The 18165-nt window shown below is 43.7% G+C and overlaps 1 long non-coding RNA gene across 1 annotated transcript; it reads left to right on the top strand.

Annotated features, from left to right (window-relative positions):
- Window positions 1-287: 287 nt before the first annotated feature.
- On the top strand, window positions 288-3229 carry LOC103650489 (uncharacterized). The gene is made up of 2 exons (XR_564177.4): window positions 288-825; window positions 3048-3229. It is a non-coding gene; the product is annotated as an uncharacterized lncRNA (long non-coding RNA).
- Window positions 3230-18165: the final 14936 nt, after the last annotated feature.

Here is an 18165-nt window from a genome sequence, read left to right as displayed (position 1 = left end):
GTTTGAATTCAAAATGGAGATTTAAAATGTGAAAAGAAAAGAAAAGGAAAAGGAAAAGAATAAAAATAAAAAAAGAAAGAAAACTCGCTTGGGCCCGATTTCCTGCTTGCGGCCCACCTTACCTTTCCCTCCCCTCGGCCCATCACGGCCGGTCAACCTCGCTCACCATTTTTGCGCCGTGTCTATGCTCCGTGGGCCTGCGTTGTAGACCTGCCATCCTCGCGCCTAGGGAGCTGACTGGTGGGCCGCTCCCGTCAGCTCTATCCCCTCTCAACAACTTCACCGGCATGCTCGGCGGAAAGATCACCGGCCGACTCGGCGCCGAACCACGCGGGTCCCTCAAAGTCAGCCTCACAACTACTCGACTGAGCATGTGCGCCGTGGCTTCGCGGTGGGGCCCTCAGGTCGGAATTGTCCTCATCTAGCGCGCGGACTCCGTCAGCTTAACCCCGTCAATCGCAGCTCCGAGCATGGCGAGCCACGTCTCGGATTCTTCGCCACGCGTAGACCACCTCTACCTAGCTACAAAGGCGGGCCGAATTCTCCCGCACCTCCTCTTCTCTAGCCATCCGTGAGCCACAGTCAACCAGGGGCGCGAGATTAAGTTGTGACCAAGTAAAGAGAGTCACTGCCGTAGGCAATCCTGCTTGCTTCTCGCCGTCGCATCCTTGGGGTCGTGCCCAGGGGTTTCGCTGGGTCTCGTGGATGCGTTCCATGGCCTCGCCGGCGGGAATCGTCGTGCAGTGAGGGGGGAATTGCTCACCGTCGTGCTACAACCGCTGCGGATCCGCGGGTCGTGTGGACGGCATCAGCTGCGCCATCGAGGTACCCTCTGCCCTTGACCGTCTTCATCTCCGCATGCGCTAGAACTCCATTAAATCCGGGATTAGGTATTGTTGGGGGACAAATTGCTCGTCGGGATTTGAAATCAACGCGGGCGGCGCCGCCGTTCCCGAATTCGAGCGGGGAAGAAACACGAGCACCGTAGATCCACGGGTTTGCGGCTGTGATTGGCTGGCCGTCTGTATGAGGAGGGGGAAATCGGGCACCGTTGGATCATTTACCGACGTGTATGATTAGATCACGTTCAAAAGTGACCTGGACCGTTGATCCATTATCCAATGGTCCTCGCTGCTCACCAGTACATAACACGCCAGATCCAATCTTCACCGCTAGATCTAATCTGGACGACTCGAACCGCCCAATACCCTTTCATCGTTCACATTTTCTAAAAGAACCCCTTCCCTTTTGTTATATTAACCCGCCGTCCACTGCGGAATTAGCCAGAGTCTTGGAACAATTTACACGCTACACCCTGTGCTTCTCAGGAATTCTGTGCGCAGTCCAGTGAATAGGAAAATTATAGGAATTGATTAAGAAAATGATTTTTAATACAAAAATAATTATAAAAACTTGTTTAATTCCTAGAAAAGCCATATCAAGTCCAAAATGATCCATTCCTGTTTCTATAATTTTTTAATAATATTATCTATCACCTAGTGCCTCTGTTTTGACATGAAAAACATATTAAAATTTATCTCTTAATTAATCTCGTATCAAATAAATAAAACCTTCGGAAATTCTTAACTCACAATCCGTAACTCCGATTTGATCCGTTCAAGTTGCGTTAGTCTCGTATAAATATTTACTATGCAATAACAACATTTATTGTACCATATCTCATTCTTTTCTAGTTAGATCTTTATTTAACTTATGTTGGTTAGTATGGTTAAACTGCTTATCATTATAATCTACCAAAATATGATCTATGGTCAATTTATAACTTAGATTGAAGTTGAATTAATTATTTATGGAATAATCTCTCATAGGATGTACAATAATCAATTCATGATTTAATATTCCAACCACGCAGATCTCCCATAGATCATAACTTCTTAACCATAACTCTGATCGTAGTAGTTCTCGATCCCGCGATCTCGTAGCTACGTGTAGATTATTATTATTCAGTTTATTCTTATATTTGGTGTGATGTTAATTTTGTCTATACCATGTTTGTTTGTATTGCTACGACTAGCGTGAGGCCGCAAGGATCTGAAAGATCATCTTGGTACCTGGAATCTCAAGTGTCGGGCAAGTTGTGCCCTTGACCACTTTTTACCCAATAATGTTCTTTAATATCACTTATTCATGCATAGGTTTAATTTTGATGGGACCCAATAGGTCACCCTAGTCTGTTTATCCTTTTTACCTTGTTTACCCCTGAATCATTTGGGTAGTTATGCTATTGCTTTACATGATTTTGGGTTAATATTTTATTATATCCATGTTCCAATTGTTCTGTCATTTTATTTATGTTCATGTCAAAATCATCATTATCTTTAATTGGAACATGGAACTTAACTCGAGAAACACGTGCCACCACAAGGGTGGAATGGGACGCCCTTGGGTAACTAATTAGGAAAGATAGTGGAAGACTACCTTACCCGAAAGGGGCAAGGGCAGTAGGGGAATTGCATGCAGAGAGGTTCTCGGGTTGATTTTGTTGCGATGACGGTCAGACGAGGGATTCTTGCAAGTGATCTTCCCATAAACTGTAGCGGGTTTTTGGAAGCTAGTGGAACTTTGTAAAGGCATCGTAGTGGATCCCTAGCCATTCACCTTGGTAGTGTTTAAGGGCTTTGCAAAACCTGGCGACATGGGATACACGACTTGTGGGTACAAGGTACAACCTCTGCAGAGTGTAAAACTGGTATACTAGCCGAGCTCACGGCCATGAGCAGCTCAGGACTCTCGCATGATTAAATTATGAAACTAAATTCAATTTTGTCATATGCATTGCATGGGATTATTTATTAATTTTGTTCTATTATTTTTATTATGGTTTGGTATTTACTTACATTTAGTAATTGCTAATAAAATTTGACCAACTTATTAAAAACAATGCTCAACTTTAACCCCCATTGTTGATCAGCTTTACACATCACATGAACTCCCACCTTTGGTGAGTTCATGCACATTATTCCCCACAACTTGTTGAGCGATGATCATGTGTGAGCTCACCCTTGCTGTCTCACATCCCCCCACAGGAGAAGAGCATGTGGTTCAAGAGGAGCCACACAACGAGGAGTTTGATCTGATCTAGGTGGCGTCTCCGAGTTGACTTTCTTGCGCTAAGGATGGATTTTAATTCGATCTATATTTATATTTTATTTTGTAAGACTTCCGCTATGTAATAAGTACTCTGATTATATTGTGACATTTATCTCTATACACTCTGTTATTATATATGTTGTCTTCTTTGGCGCATGTATGAGATGCACCCGACTTTGTCCCTTAAATCCAGGTGTGACACACTGACTGACATGGGTCCTTGCTTTAGTGCCAAAAATTCCTCTTTCTTCACTATCATCAGACCTTATGGAACATGACATCGACGAAAGTTATCTCTGAATTCTTTCCAAGTAATGGCTTCGAGGTCGGTGTGGGTGGCGAGATAGGACTCCCACCAGGACTGAGCTGCTCCCCTCAACAGACGGGAACCATATAGAACATTTTCCATGTCGTTGCACTGAGCGGTGTGCAACTCCAGCTCCACGGTACGTAGCCAGTCTTCGGCGTCCATGGGGTTAGCAGAGTGAGCGAACACAGGGGGGATGATGTAACACCCTGAACTTGGGGGTATAAAATTTCTTTCCTAATATCCACCAAATTCAGGTGTTACTCTCTCTTTTTTTGCTTTCCTTCTCTTTTTCCTGAAAATGGAGAATTATTTTGTTTTATATTGGCGTAAACCTAGTGGAATAAGCCCTAGAGGTGCTTTGGTTGTTGCATTCATGCCGTCGCACGGTGTTTCTAAGTGCAAAATGTGTTTGAAACATGTTAGTTTATCCTATAGAAGCTCTCGGTAGATTTTCATATTTTTTAGAGTATTTTTTCTATTTTCCAGAAAAAAATCTATTTATTTGAGGTACTTAAAAATGTTTTTAGAAACTCTAAGTATGTCTTTTGAGTTCATTAGGTGCCAAAACATTTCTAGGAACTTTTCTAGAACTTTTGGAAGCATCTATAATATTTTGAGCACAAAATATGGATTTCTAGGCTTTTTTGAATTTTATAAACGGTAAAATCCAAATTTTGACCAAATTTCCATCTGGTCCGAACCCTAAATATATATACATGCCCGACTTCTCCTCGTTGAGCCCGTTCCAGAGCATGAATCGCTTTCTCCAGATTCAATCCCTAGCTCCCGGAATTGCTCGCCGAAGTTCGGAGCGGTTCTAACTCCGGCGACAACTCCGACGAGCAATTACTCCCAATTCGTGCATCGTCTGCGGAATCCAAGGATACCGTTGCGTTCGTCTCGTCGAGGGCTTCGTCGCAGTGCGTCCGATTCATCGATCGGACCTCCGAATCTCCGTCAATCGGCAGTTTTCTTCTCGGCTCCAGCGATGGTCTTCTTCTCCGGTGAGAAACCTCAATTGTAGTACCTAGGGTTCCTTCGAGTCCTTCGTTTTCCCGTCCGTGCAGAGCCTCCCTCACTCTTCCCTCACCTTCCCCGGCGGCGGCGCCCCTCCCCCCTCCGTTTCCCCTCCCCGGCGTGGCCCCCTCCCCTCCCTGGCGGCGGCCGGCGCGCCGTCCCGCGCCCGCAGCTCCCATGTGCGTGCCGCACACGCTCGTGCTCGCGGTGGCCGAGCCGAGCCCCATCCCCCTGCTCCTTCCCCATGGTCATGGTGGTTACCTGCGTGATGAAGAAGATGAGGTGAGAAAGAAGATGACAGTTTCGTAATTTAGTACGCGCGAATTATAGTCTAGCTTAAAATAGTGATAACTTTTACGTTTTAAACCCGATTCGATCCATTCAAGTTGCGTTAGATTCGTATTAAAATTATCTTAGTTTAAAAGTATTTGTCCCCACTGTTGCAATTTTTTTAATTTATTTAAACGGTTATTTAACCGATGGCTACTAGAATGACGTTTCAATTTTAAAATCTAATTTAGGAATTCGATTTGCGCATTTATAATTAGTCACCAATATGATTAACCTTAACTGAAATGTTTCTTATTAAAAATTATTTAGTTTAATCATGTTTTCATTTATTTATTAGTTTCGCATATCGTGTCGGCTCGCTCGTACCGTGCACGTGCTGCAGTGCTGTTTCGCACGCGTCTTCGCGAGTGTCGCGCGTGCTGTTCGCACACGTTGTCGCATGTCTTTCGCGTGTGTCACATGCCTGGCCACGCGCCGTTCGCACGTTGTCCACGCACGAGATTAAACTGTTCGCTTATAATCACTCGTGTCAGTTAATTAGTTATTTATTTAATCACCCACAATTAAAACAGTAAGTTAGTCAAAACTAAATAGTTTTAATTTATATTTCATAAATTTCAATTAATATAATTACGTCGAATCAAATGTTTTAACTAGTACTTGTTTAGCGTAAACGCAATAACTTCTCGACCGTTGCTCCGACTGTCGTGTTTCTTTTCGTCACGTGACCATAGTAGCGAGCTCTATTTTTGCATGTTTTATTATGTTTTTCTTTGAATGGGGTAATGTTCTTATGCATATATATATACTACTTATTAAGGCAGTAAGGAGTAGGTTGTCATTCCGTGTTCTGCCATTCCCATTCACTGTCCTGTCTTGTTCTGCCTTTCCCCCCACAGTCTGTTCTCATGTTCGGTCACCATTCCGCGTTTCCTTTCTCATTCTACCTCCCCGCAAAGCCCATTCCCATTGCCACGCTACCACTACACCACATGTGTGTTTATGTCTACATCTATTATAGTAAAAACATATACTACATCTCTCCCGAAGCTCACCTGCTACCCTTGCACAATGTGTAGTAGTAGATAAGTATCACCGAGATTCTTAAATTATATTTTTGGATTGAGGGAGTAGTATTTAAAGAAGAGCCTTGCATCCAATTTCTTTTGTTTGAATAATATTTTCAACTTAAATTTCTTTTTTTTGCATGTGTGACATTTATTCTCCGTAATATTTTCTATGGATCTGACTTATGAGTCATTTTAATAAACCAATGCCAAAGATGAATCCATGTTTCTTACTTGGAAACCCCGAACAAACACCACTAGCAGGAGGCGCTCGCGTTGGCGTCGCTCATCGATGACGAGAAGCTTGGCGACTGCCAGTTCGACCTCTAGAAGCAGTCCTACGTGGCCGCATGCGCCGTTGTGTATGGCAAGCTACGGCGCAGCTGCCGCTTGGACGCGGTCCAGAGCGGCTGCACCACGCTATCCATCATCAAACAGGGGCCCTCATGGTCGTCGCCAATGCCGGCGACTCTCGGGTTGTTCTGAGCACCACAACCGACAACGGCGCCATCACGCCGTCTAACTCATCATCACCTGAATCCCAACCTGCCACGTAAGTCGCTACTGACCGGCCATGAATTCTTGTGTGCTGGGATGACGGCCATTGCTGCTGTGTGTGAGTGTCCTCGAACAAGATGTATGTAGAGGAGTAGCACATCCGATGGTGCAACGACCATGTGTACTACCTCGCTAATGAGCCCGGGGTGCACTTCATTTGGCAACCCAGTCAAGAGTCGTCGGTACTCGCCATGTCGCGCGCGTTCGATGACTACTATATCAAGGATTGTGGTGTCATCTCGGCGCTGGAGGTGACGCAGAGGATGACCGATAATAATGACCACTCGCCATTGTCAGGGTAGCTTTTGTGTCGGCCTGCATTTAATTCTCTTCGCAAACACACACACTTGCCTTTTTGTTTAAGCAAGCATGTATGGTGGTGCGTGCCTGATGACTAACGATGTATGACGGAACTTCTACCGGCAGGTGTGGCACGTGCTCTCCAATGACGAGACCATGTAAATCGTGACATATATCGAAGTCTGCATGATACTGATGGTTGCAATGTAGTAGTGAAACAACTAAATTAAAATAACAAAATTTATATGGCTAGGATCACAAATGGATTATGAAACATTTTCTTATAACAATATAAGACATATTTTGTATATAAGTTATCATGGTATTATATGTTCCCGTTGCAACACACGGGCACTCACCTAATATATATATATATATATATATATATATATATATATATATATATATATATATATATATATATATATATATATATATATATATATATGTGTGTGTGTGTGTGTGTGTGTGTGTGTGTGTGTGTGTGTGTGTGTGACTGTTCGTCTTCGCTTCGCGTTGTGATTAAATCGTGATTTGTTTCCGAGCTTTGAGGAATCGACGGTCAAGCTAACCAAGTGGTCTAGTTCTTCGAGTTCTACAAAGTTGAAGACCCTGAGCATCTATTTGGTGAAGGCAAGTGTCCTCTGACCTATTATGTCCTACTTACTTATAATTCACTGTCCCGCATTACTTAATTGAAACCTAAGGATTGACTAGCTTTGTATTCACCTTGTCCTTGATTATCTTTTGGGTTATTATGGTTAGCTTCATGCTATTGCTCTACTTTAATCAATGAACATGATGAGAACATTTATAATACGTTGATGGTATCTTGATTATGAGGATAAACTTTGATACATTAGGGGACTTAAGCTGTTTCCTGAGTACCTCTCCGTAAGGACCTGTTCGTTGAGTGACCACCCGGATAATAGTACAACCTTGAGGGTGGAATGGGATGCCCTTAGCTGATTAATTAGATGAACCTGGGAGTGTAGTTGGCTTTGCCGGAGGGCCGTCAATGGGGGCCAAGGCATAGTGCTCGCTCTGCTAAGGGTGGGTGTCGAGGTTCATTTGATTTGGTTTTGTTAGTCACCCACCTTAGGGAGGAGTACTATGTTTGTACGACTAGCGAAACCTAACGAGCAGCTATGCACCAGGGGAGTCTTTGTAAAGGTTACGTAGTGTATCTCTGGCCATCTACCTTGGTAGTGAAGATCGGGTCTTGCAAACCCAGACTGGAAAGGGATCACGGCTCGTGGGTAAAGTGTGCAACCTTTGCAGGGGAATGAAATTGATATATCAGCCGTGCTCACGGTTAAGAGCGGACTTGGCATCCTCTTTGATTAGAGATACATATGATCTAAGATACAATGGTTATATTGATGGTTTTGGTTACGATGATGATAATGATGTTCCTCGATGAGGAAATTGGTTCACGGGTTAGTTATTGCTAAAACTTGGCTTCCACTAATAATAAATACCTAACCAACTAAAAGCAACTGCTTTGAGCTTAACTCCACATAAAGCTAGTCCACCTCAGCCAAACATGACATTTGCTGAATACGTTGATGTGTACTCACCCTTGCTTTTACAAAACACTAGGTTGCCTTTGGTGCAATCTATGCTCAGGTAAAGAAGGAAAAGAAGGTGTCGATGCAGATCTCCAGGAGTTCTAGGACTTCGACGAGTTCGAGGATTAGGCTAGCGACCTCCCTAGTCAGCTGCCCGTGGTGGGTTTGTTTACGTTGGCTATGTTTCGATTCTATGTACTTTGATTTTATATTATGTAAATGACTCTAGTCTTTAATATCATTAATTATTCTTTATTGTTATTCGAAGCATTGTGTTATGATGAGTCATTTATGTAATCGTCGTGTACGTGAATTTATGATCCTGGCATGTACATGGTTCGCATTCGGTTTGCCTTCCAAAACCGGGTGTGACAAATGACCTCTCATGAACTCCGCACGCTTATCTCTGGGCATCTTAGTCATCTGCATCTGCGGCTGAGGTTGAGATTGCTGTTGAACTTGCTGCTTGGCTGCCAAGGTCTGCCCAATTGCCTGAACTGCCTGAGTCTGCATGAGAAACATCTGCTCTATTGACATTGGGGGTGGCGGAGGCAATTGCGGGTGGGGCGCCTCATCCTGCGGGGCTTGCTGCTCTGGATGGACACATCTCCCTCCTATACGCCTATGGTCTGACATCTGTGGAAGGCAATCACACATCAGAACTGATCTTGCAAATCTTTCAGCATAAGAAAAGGTATAGAATTATTCCACAACACTGAACAAACAAGCATCTTCACTGACTCCCAACACAGGCAAACATAACTTCTCAGATAAAGAGGAAAGTAGAGCTATAAAAGCTTCCCAACTAAATATATAATTTCATTAACAGCTAAACCAAAATGCAAGGGGTACCCATAATCTAGTGATAGTCATTACAAAGATTCAAATCCATCATAGTTCATCATGACAAGCATAAAAACATAGGATAAACAAAATATCCTCACAAACTAAGACTGAATAAGACTCATATTTTAAGCATTAATTACAAAATCCAATGCTAGCGATCTATGGTTCTAAATTTATCTAGGTCATACAGTTGGGGCTGCCGTAGGCATGATGTCCACGTTGATGCGAGCGGTAAGGGTGTTGAGTCCCAATGGGGCGGGAGAGCCATCCTCTAGGTGAAAACACTCCGCGCGTTCAGCCTGCAACTGGGCGATCTCAGCATGAGCCCTACTCAGCTCGTCTAAAGCGTGGTCAAGCTCCGTCTTTAGCACAACGGGTAGGTTGACTGTGCTGCTCAACCAAGATTGTCCTCGCCGACAGGTGAGACAACCACACCTCTAGTGCTGCCAGATGGACCGTGGGGGTAATACCTCAGGTCAAGACCATCGGCCACCCCACCGAGCACTGAGAAAGCGCATGCCGTGCAGCATCCTACAGGGCTGCCTCGGCTGAGTCCCGCTCAGAGATAGAAAAATGCTCCGAGCAGACCTCTGCACCTCGGAGACCATCCTCCGGACGACGCATCAAGCAAGTCGCCTCCCAGCAGTCCGGGTATGCCCACGACTGTGCTGGTAGACCACACAACGATACTCGATGGACCAAGTGTGTCGGTCAAGGGCCCGACGCAGCAAGGTGTCGAGCGCATCGTGGAAGTGACACCCACGAGTGGCGTCATGAGTGATGGGTCGGGTGACCCATCCCTCCGCCTCCTGCTCCTCTGAGATGTCGGTGCTGTGGCTCGAGCTGCTGTCGTCGCCATCGGGGTCTCCTCCAGCAGCTACTCCAGCGGTCGGGGCGCCCAGTGGTGGTGTAGGGGATGCCTCCAGCGGGAGCACAGGGGAGCAACGTCTCGCAGACTCTACCTCCTGCTGAGGCGGGGAGGAAGAGCCCTGCTGCTCCAGCTCCTAGCACCGACGCTCCTGCTCCTCGAGCAGGCGGTGGTGCAACCTCTCCAAGTGGCTGGACTGGCCAGTCACTGGGTGACGAAGCGGACGCTCCGCAAGACGAGAGGGCAAGGAATGAATGACTGACTTCTGTGTTGTGTGTCTAAGACGAGCCATCTACAAAAGGCACTATAAGCATAAGAGTAAGAATAGAACTAATATGACCAGCATGTAAACCATAAAAAAAGAAATAAATATAAAACAAAATTTTAGCAAGGTGTAATATATATAGTAGAACATAGGATTGGTCGAGATGACCAACTTTTGAAGTGACACCAAGGGTGAAGGTGAGAATAGGGATATATAATCCTTATAACAACCATTCTACTCAAGGTTAGCGGTCCTACAGTTAGCACAGCTTTGATACCACTTATGTCACACCCGGTTTTAGAAGGCAAACCGAATGCGAACCATGTACGTGCCAGGATCAACAATTCACGTACACAACAATTACATAACAGGACATCATCACAGTGCTCAAATAATAACATAAAGAAGGTAGTAGTTTGATTACATCATGATGCCTGAGACATCCACATAGTCTTTGTTGGGGGCCTTCCTCTTCTGAAGGTCCTAAAAACATGACTAACCATTTGCTTCTAGCATAATACCGATTATTACAGGAGCTTCGTCACAAACAAAGATTCATGACGGGAGTGATCTCCTTCACCGAAGGTCTTCGAGACAAAGACATAGCCCAAAAGTAACAACAATGAACGCCGAAGCTACAGCCGAAGAGAAACAGCTTCGGCTTAAAGTGATGCCGAAGATCAAACATGGAGCTGAGCCGAAGAGGAAAAGAGTAGCTAATCCCTAATGATTTATGTTATAGTTATGAACAAATGTTAAGGTCATAAATTTACTTTTACCTGGGCTGCGTCCCGTGCATATAAATAGGTGAACAGTACTCCCATACTGTTCACGGTGGATTGTAATCGCTTTCGCGTCATCTCCTTCAAACAAGTAGAAGGTATCAATGTAATATAAATTCTGTTAATGTTCATGTGTATATCATGCAGTACATATATGAATGAACAAATGGATTACATATATTATCTCTATGTACTCTTATAGATGATGAAGGTGTGTCCTTCATGACCTTTGTCTGAAGATTATTATATCGAAAAGGAGATAATGCTTCAAAGGATGAAGGTCCTTAATCTTTAACAATTGTGTTGCCTTGTTCTGGATTTATAGTATTTGAGAACAAGTGACCAACATTGGCGCCTACCTTCGGTGAACTCAAACGACCACTTTCGGCAACAGTTCGAGCAACAACCTTTGGCATGCCGCCGAAGAAGGCAATAGCACCAGGGGCTGCCCTTCATCCGTTGGACATCAACCAAGAGGGACTCTCTCTGAGAGAAGCCCGAAACCAGAAAACGAAGGCCACCAGCCCAACACCGCAGGAGGAGGAGTTAGATCAAGAGATTAGAGACTTAGAAGCCATACACTAGCAAGTGCAAAGAAAGAGAGAGAAAATGCTTCGGCTAGCTGATCTTTAGCAGAAGATTGATGAAGTTGCCGAAGAAATACGTCATATCACGCAAGACGACCACGAAGGCCACAATAGAGAGAGCTTCATCAAGAAAGTCTAGGCAATGATGACGAATGGTATGATGATTATCATCATGGTAACTTTGCTTTTGATGATGCTTCTCCTGTAGCAACAGAATTGCAGGCTACCCCATGGCCACCATCCTATAAGCCACCACAGCTTCCCATGTATGATGGGCATTCTGATCCGAAGAAGTTCCTTATGAGCTACGAGGCAACCATATCATCATATGGTGGCAACACGACCGTCATGGTGAAATCCTTCATCATGACAGTCAAGAGCGTGGCTCAGACATGGTATTCTTCTCTTCGTCCCGAAACAATCACGTCATGGCAAAAGCTGAATGACATGCTGGTAACTAGCTTTTAGGGTTTCCAGACGAAGCCAGTAACTGCTCAAGCTTTGTTCCAGTGCATGCAAGACCATGAGGAATACTTGCAAGCATATGTCTGAAGGTTTCTGCGACTTAGGGCCTAGGCACCAACAGTGCCAAATGAGATTGTCATCGAGGCTATGATCAAAGGGCTTCGACCAGGACCAACGGTGCAATATTTTGCCAAGAAGCCACCACAAACTTTGGAAAAGCTTCTACAGAAGATGGATGAGTACATTAGGGCCGATAATGACTTTTGGCAGAGAATGGAAGAGGCTTATAGATACTCCGAGATGACTAGGGGCTTTGGAGGAAGGCTCCACACTAGGTATGTCAGAACAATCCACAATCCCAGCTTAAGCGACGATAGAGGAAACCACGCTCAAGACCATCAGCAAAGCTCCTAGTCTTCAGGGACGCAACAAAGTTCTTACAGGCCACCAGCTCCGAGAGGTAGAGGAGGAAGAAGCTTCGGAGGAAGGTTTAGCTCTCAACCTAGAAGGTTGTTCTATTTATTCTGTGGGGGAGGATAAGGGACATACAACAAGGACTGCTAAGTCACAATCTAGAAGCAAAAAGAAATAGCTGAAGCCAAAGCGCGACAGAATCAGCCGAAGCAGGTCCTGCATACTGCTTCATGCTATTCTCCATACATTCCCGAGTATGTGGGCAACCAGCATCCCACAACATCAGTTATTTCGGCAAGTCTCTCTCAAGCTGCATGGACCCCGCTACCACCACCACCACCTATGGCACCAATCTTGTTTCACAATCAGCAGCCAGAAGGACACCACCAAGTGCAGCAACAACGTGACACACGTGAAGAGTCTGAAGCTCGCACAATAAACAACACTGTACCTGAGTTGAGACATATTTACTGAAGCAATACAAGGGCTCAATCATAAAATTTTCATGCTTAATGTACCCTTTATTATTCTAGTTTTATATTTTTCTCTGAAGACAATATAAGAATGTTCAACCTTCGGCCTGTTGTAATGAATCTGTGGTTACACCATCGAGCGTAACAGAAAGGGTGACGAAGCTCCAAAGTCGTTCCTAAGAGAATGTAGAGCTAAAATACCACCTAAGTAAATGGTGAAGAAGCTCCAAAGTCGTTCCTAAGGGGATGTAGAGCTTAGCTCCAAAGTCGTTCCTAAGGGGATGTAAAGCTAAAATACCTAAGTAAAAGGTGAAGAAGCTCCAAAGTCGTTCCTAAGGGGATGCAGAGCTAAAATACCACCTAAGTAAAAGGTGAAGAGACTCCAAAATCGTTCCTAAGGGGATGCAGAGTCTAATTTTTTATGATTTGTGCATAAACATCATTTGCATCATATCATCACATCATATTGCATAATATCGCATCATACATCATTTTGCATCGACAGAAGTAGTGGAAAAAGAAGGAAAATTGCTCCTTCAAACATACCGACTAACCCATGAGGTTAGATCTACCTTCGGCAAAGAGTCACGAAAGAATGAATCAATGACACAAGATCTCTGCCGTTGGCACATGTGTTTTAATACAAGGTTTGCGCTTTCACCAACAGTATTCATATGCAACATCCACGATGAGATATTCAAAGTTGCTTCAGCAAATAAGGGGAATTTCTTTCTTTATGAAACGTGAAAAGAAGGGAAGGTGTTTTTTTACCTGTGGCTCAAAAATGGTACGTACAAAAGTTTCATGTCTCACAAAGAAATATATTACATCATTAAATATACAAATAGTTGGTAATTGTTTCTTACAAAAATGAAACTACATGCAAAGATTCTAAATTCTCAATAGACAGGCCCTAGTCTTCTTTTAAAACTTTGTCAGCAACTTTGTCTAGTAGTCTGTTGACAGCTTCGTCAACGACTTCATTAGCTATTCTAATTATGTCAAGCGCCCCCTTCAGAGATGGATCAACATCAGGATCGTATGGCTCTAGAGGGGGAGAGAGCTTAGCTACACCAAAATACAAGTGTTTATTAGTACCGAAGCTAAAATAATTTACGAAGCTAAGTCATGATAGATATACCTATAAGTCTGGCACATTCAGCAGCTTCTTCATTTCTTCTGGCCTCTTCCAAGGCGTCATGAGACTCTTTCTCATTCTTCCTGATAGCTTCGTCAGCTACCTCTTGGCCATCCTTCAGCCATACTTCGGAATAAAACTTTCCATCTAGTGCAGTGACTTCGGCTGAAGGGTTTCTAATATCATTAGCTGAGAGCGAGAATCCTGGCTTGACCACAGCCTTGGCATGTTCGCAACTGACCTTTTCAAGGACCGACATGGCCCTACGGGCACCAACAAAAGCGCAGAAGTCCCCCTATCACTGAGAATCTCCTCAAAATCTTTGACTTCGCCATTAATCCACTGGATAACCCCATCAGAATCACCGCGGATAGAGTTCTGCTCTGAGGAGAATGCGCCAACCTTAGTAAAACTATTTTTCAAATTGTAGCACATTCCTTAGCAACATTGTAGCATTCCTCTTTAGCTTGACGAAGCTCCTCAATATTTTTCTGCACCCTTAACCGTTCCATGTCAGGTATCTCACGCTTTGTTTGTTCCACATTGAAATTTCCAGTTACTTCGTCAAGTTTCTTTTCTAACTCTTGCACTTCGGTTCTATGCAATTTCACTTGAGTGGACAGCACATACTCCAAGTCAGCAATGCGCTTCACATCTTTCAATTGTCTCTCTTCAGCCTTCTTCATCCACTGCTCTGCTTCAGAAAGGCTACAAAACCTTACTTCACTAGATTTTAATCTCTCCACCAAAGAGAATAGGATATTATCCTTTTCAAGAGCTTTGTTTCTCAATGTTGTGATCTTCAAATGAAGGTCCCAATTGCTCATTGGCTTCTTTCATCTTCTCATTCTTTTTGAGCATTTAAAGCTTTACTTAGAATTGAAAACTCTAATCAATCTCCTCTTTCCGCGGGCACCAAAGGCAATGGTCATAGCTTCGTCTTCTGCCTTTGAATAAGCTCCCAGCAGCTCGTCACTGGTGGCATCAACAGCCTCAAGCCCATCATCATTCGGCTCGTCAAATTGACTCCTATACCGATAGGTGTATCTTAAGTAAACTAGACCACCTTCGCTAGAGTCGGCAGCGGTTTCCTTCGGCATTTCCCAGTCATTCACCAGTGGCCACACTTTATAAGCAATATGCTCTTGTACCAAATCCTTGGTACCAATGTAGGTGCACACAGTGTTAAAAGCCATCAAACATGCTTGCACTTCGTTCCCAATTGCAATTGACAGCCTTCTAATGCCGAAGCGTGACCATATGGGACGTTGAATAATGCCCCTCACATCTTCCCTCTCACTCAGATCATTCTTCACATAAAACCATTGTTTCATCCAAGAGCCCGGCCAGTTCTTTCGAAATGTTGGCACGAGATATCTTGCATCAGAGCGGGGCACGAAGCTGTAGCACCCACAGTTGTTATGGTACTACTCCTTCCTAGTTGCCTTCGTCTTGTAAGATAATTCATGAATATTACAGAAGCACCTGGCATTTGGTTCTAGCCCTTGGATCCTCATAGCCCAAATAAAAAACCCCACTTTAATCAAAGCTTCGGGAGTAAGTTGATGAAGGTATATTTCAAATGTCTTCAGTACTTCAACCAACATCTTGTGCAATGGAAAATGAAGTCCAATCTTCATGAAGCTTTTAAAAACCACTACTTCATCTGCTTCGGGAAGAGGAATGGTATTCTCCCCTCTAGCCCTCACAATGGATATATCGTGAAAATATTTTCCCTTCATTCCACCAATTTGTCCTTGTTTAACACCGGACTTTCCAAAAACAACATGGCTCGGTCTCCAAGACCGTTCTTTGGCATCCTCGTTACCACTTTCCACATCAAAGCTATCACTGTCGCTGGAATCCCCAGATAGCCTAGCCAACATCTCATTAGTGATTTTTTCAACGTTGGTCCTTTCCATTGCTTCGTAAAAACAAGCAGGTGTGGGATCTACAGTCTTCTTATCTTTAGCCATTTCAATGATGATCACAGCAAATGCGGAAGCTTAAAAAACAATTGCGCTCGCAGAAGAAGAGGGCTAAAATGGCAATCACAACACGAAAAGCTAGATGGCACGAAAAATATTCATAGTGGAAGCCTCTGTATATATACACAAAACACCACTGAGCAGTGGGTCCCATGATTCAGAACGATTCACTATTCTAGCGAAGGGAAGGTGTTTTTTTGGACCTTCGGCTAAAGGCCTTCGTTCGTATCGTAGTCTGAATTTGTTACGAAGAAACAAACAAATATCGCGAGGGCTACTGTTGGGGGCCTTCCTCTTCCGAAGGTCCTCAAAAACATGACTAACTATTTGCTTCTAGCATAATATCGATTATTATTGGAGCTTCGTCACAAACAAAGATTCATGATGAGAGTGATCTCCTTCACCGAAGGTCTTCGAGACAAACACATAGCCCAAAAGTGATAACAATGAACGCTGAAGCTACAGTCGAAGAGAAACAACTTCGGCTTAAAGTGATGTCGAATATCACACATGGAGCTGAGTCGAAGAGGAAAATACTAGCTAGTCCCTAATGATTTATGTTACAGTTATGAACAAATGTTAAGGTCATAAATGTACTTTTACCCGGGCTACGTCTCGTGCCTATAAATAGGTGAACAGTACTCCCGTACTATTCACGCTGGATTGTAATCGCTCTCGCGTCATCACCTTCAAACAAGTCGAAGGTATCAATGTAATATAAATTCTGTTAATGTTCATGTGTATATCATGAAGTACATATATGAATGAACAAATGGATTACATATATTATCTCTATGTACTCTTATAGACGATGAATGTGTGTCCTTCATGACCTTCGTCTGAAGATCATTATATCCAAAAGGAGATAATGCTTCGAAGGACGAATGTCCTTAATCTTTAACAATTGTGTTGCCTTGTTCTTGATTTACAACATTTGAGAACAAGTGACCAACAATCTTAAACATAGATCAAAGTGCGAAAACGAAACTTAGCAATACACGACCTTCACAGGCAGCCGACTGGGGGTTTGCCGCTAACCCACGCCTAGAACTCATCGTAGTCTTGGAACTCCTGGAAATCCTCCACCACGACTTCATCTTCTTCTGAGCAGGGGTTGCCATGTGGACAACCTGGTGTTTTGGTGTTTTAAGCAAGGGTGAGTACACATCAACGTACTCAACAATTGTCTCGTTTGGCTAAAGTGGACTAGCTGTATGTGGAGTGAAGCTCAGAGCAGTTGCTTTTAGTTGGTCAGGTAATTATTACTAGTAGAGAGCCAGGTTTTAGCATTAAACCCAAGTTATTAACCCGAAGGTACTCCTTCCAAACGGAAAGAACATCGAAATCCATAATCATAGTCATCACCATTAATACCATAATTATCCTCATCATAATCTGTAATCATAGTATCACTAATCAAAGAAGCTCCCAAGGCCGCTCATAACCATGAGAACGACTGATATATCAATTTCATAACACTTTGTAGAGGTTGCACAGTTCACCCACGAGCCGTGATTCCCATTCTGCCCATGGATCATGACTCCCCATTGATCACTCCCAAGGTTAACTGGTAGGGTCTCACTATGAAGCCTTTACAAAGATTCCTCGAAGGTATAGCTGACTGTTAGGTTTCCTAAATGTACCGCGCTCCTCCCCAAGGGGCAAACCACCCTCGGTAGAGCAAGCTACATACACTGAGCCCCATTAACGGCACAACGGCGAAGCAAACTACACCTCAGTTACTCTAACTAATTAGCTAAGGGTGTCTCATTCCACCCTCATGGTTGTACTGTTTTCCCGAGTGGTCATGCAACGAACTAGTACTTATGGAGAGGCACTCGAGAAACCGCTCGTGCCCCCTTAAATATCACAATGCCATCATCATTTCCAAAAGTAACCTGGTATCATAAATAGTCTCATCATATTCATTGATTAAAGTGATGCGCTAGCACAGAGCTAATCCAGAAATAATTCAACCCAAATAGGTGAACAAGGTCAAGATAAACAAAGACTAGTAAATCCTTAGGTTAAATTGTGTAAATGCGGGGAGATTAATTATAAAATGTGTAGGACATAAATAGGTCAGAGGATACTTGTCTTCACCAACCAGCTGC

Source organism: Zea mays, chromosome 3 (assembly GCF_902167145.1).
Source record: "Zea mays cultivar B73 chromosome 3, Zm-B73-REFERENCE-NAM-5.0, whole genome shotgun sequence".
In the NCBI taxonomy this organism is placed as follows: domain Eukaryota; kingdom Viridiplantae; phylum Streptophyta; class Magnoliopsida; order Poales; family Poaceae; genus Zea; species Zea mays.
The sequence above is the reverse complement of the archived record's forward strand: the minus strand, read 5'-3'. Positions and strand labels throughout refer to the sequence as shown.